Source organism: Diadema antillarum, unplaced genomic scaffold (genome assembly GCF_040938485.1).
Source record: "Diadema antillarum isolate AM-2024a unplaced genomic scaffold, OU_Dant_1.0 seq00001455_RagTag, whole genome shotgun sequence".
Taxonomy (NCBI): domain Eukaryota; kingdom Metazoa; phylum Echinodermata; class Echinoidea; order Diadematoida; family Diadematidae; genus Diadema; species Diadema antillarum.
Genome location: NW_027272201.1, coordinates 1057215 through 1060259, shown reverse-complemented (window position 1 = coordinate 1060259; position 3045 = coordinate 1057215).

Below are 3045 nucleotides of genomic sequence, written 5' to 3'. Positions count from 1 at the left end.
GTTGCAACGATTAAGAAACGTAGATCATCAAGTTCAAGAATCAGTGAATAATGTCAGACATGAAACAAAGCTGAAAATAGTCCGTCATTTTCTCAGTAGTGACACACCAAGATCAACTCCACTATTACGTATAGGGCTATGTCATGTGTCGAGTGAATTACAAAAACACTCCCCCGCATTATTATGAGCTTTAACGGTCAACATAACTACCATCAGATTATGAAGAAGGTCGATGAACTTTCCCTCGGGCATGCGCACCCACTACTTGACTTTGCCTTGACTCACTGTACAACCAAGACAATGCGTAGGACAGTTTCTGCACTGTTCTTCATTATGCCTTGAAAGATTGAACATTTTCGCATGTAACATATTCTTGATCTAATAGATACTTTTATGACTTTTACTTAAAGGGGAAGGCTAGTAACTGATCAGTGGGAATCAGTGGAAATGCTGGGAGATGATTGTTCCAATCCTTATGGGATTCATTCAAGAGTACATTATATATCTATTGTTGTGTGAAAATTATTTGCTTCAGAATGGTCTCATATTCAAGTAATGTGCAGTTTAATGCCCCGTCACTGACCAGGCATGCTTACCTGGAAACATTAATAACACAAATAATTTCCACGCAACAATAGATATACAATGTACTCTTTTCTATATACACATCTTTCTAGTATAATTTCTTTCATTTGATGTCACTTCATCCTCTCCCTCTACATTTAAAGTGAAGTCTGTCTTTTGTAAGGTTATGCGTTGTGTTTATTTTTGTATATGTATCAGCAATTTGCCCATTTTGCTATTTTGATTTGCGCTATAATACTTGTAACGTGTGCACCCACGTTTGTACCTTTCCCGGCTCCACAACAGCGTCTGCCCAACAAGAGTACGTTAACGTGATTAAGACCTATATATACTACAATGATATTTTGCCAACAATCCATTCAAACAACATGGATTACAGAGCGTATTCTGCCCAACCTGTGTACATCCTCTGCTCAGACGGAGTATTATTATCTTAGAAACGAATCATTTTATATCGAAACAAATAATTAGTGGCCAATGTTTGTGCAGTGAATTCAAAGGCTGTCCACGATAAATGTGTCCTCCATGTATTTGAGCATAAATGATAACAATGTGTGTCGATACTATACAATTTGAACAGATTAGGAATCTGACGCTGTCCTCGCACACAGGGTATGTTCATTTTAGACTTTCTTTTGTAACAGATTGATGATAACAGAATGATGAAATAAGTTTATATGTACTTTTTTGTCTCATTTATGTTGTATTTGCATAATGTCTTCCGGCAAAGGGATTCACCTTTACACGAAATATCAACTTTTTTTTTTATATTTCTAGTGCGTTTAGTACAATACTAAATCTTTTGTATGTGTTAATCCAGAATTGGTTAATAATTGTGTTCATCCTCGCATCACATTGCTGATTTTATGATGTTATTAATTAATTAATCAATTAATTAATCAATTAATTTAATCTAATTGTGTTCATCCTCACATCACATTGCTGATTTATATGATATTATCAATCAACTAATCAATTTATTTATTTATTTATTTATTTATTTATTTATTCATTTATTCATTCATTCATTCATTTACCATTATTTTTCATTTCTTTTCACTGAACAGGCCATATAGAATCAAGGTTGGTCGAACATCCTTTGATGCTCGCACTGTGATACTTAGCATGCCCCAGGGATGTGCTTTTACGTTATACCCGTTTTATTTTCGTATTATTCTTGTGAATCTGTGGAAGAGGCGAGTGTTTGATTATAATAATACGGATGACGCAGTGATTTCAGGGGATTCTACATTCTAACAATGTGGATAGTCATGATTCCGAAATTGACCGATTAGTCAAGTGGTGGGTTCCGCATTATTTTCATTTTGAATGGGAACAGAATGAAAGAAGCGATAGATTTCAGGAACATTTTTTTAAATGAGTTATTTTTAATTCACGACAGCCTCGCACATAAATATTAGGAAGAATGCCTCGCTTTATTCATGGCAGCTCTTCACACCCTTTGTGCGGTCATTAGTTCACAATTTGAACAGATATATGAATCTTATTCTGTCCTCGCACACAGCGTATTTGTTTTACAATTTTTCCCAGATTTTGTCCCGCATTTCATTCATATCTGCTCAGTAATGACAAACTATATACATATATATATATATATATATATATATATATATGAGTGTGTGTGTGTGCGTGTGTGTGTGTGTGTGTGTGTGTGTGTAGCTGGGGGGGGGGGGTTAGGCGGTCAGATTATATCAGTCGATAGTATGGTTGTTTGATTTTTTTTTGTAAGGTGGGATATAAACTTATGATTAATCTTTTTATTTGTTATATTTCAGAAAAGAATGCTGTAAGTTATACGCTGGATAATAGTACAACAAGGCAAGAGCCAAAATGTGTCTCACCCATTCGCGTAGAAGAAATTTATGTTTTTCTAACTCCTGGAAGTTCATTGACCCCGCCTATGACCTTTGACCTTGTGGTGACCTTCAACTCCCCAAAAGACATCTACCACCAAACTTTGGTCGCAAACAGTCCTATCGAGCAAAAGTTATGAGCCATAATCGAAACGCGCTATCAAAACTTAACATTGGCCCTACAAGTTCGTTGACCCCTGTATGTGACCTTTGAACTTGTGATGAACCTCATCTCCCCAAGGGACATCTACCATCCAAGTTTGGTCACAAACGGACATAGGGATCAAAAGTTATGAGCCCTAATCAAAACGCGCCGTAAAAACTAACATTGGGCCCTAAAAGTTCATTAACCCCTGTCTGTGACGTTTGACCTTGTGGTGACCTTCAACTCCCCAACAAAGTTCTGAGCCATAATCAAAACGCGCCGTAAAAACTTAACATTGGGCCCTAAAGTTCATTGACCCCTGCCTGTGACCTTCCATCCATCCATCTGTCCGTCCGTCCATCCATCCATCCATCCATCCATCCATCCATCCATCCATCAATCAATCAACAATCAATCAACAATCAATCAATCAACTAATCA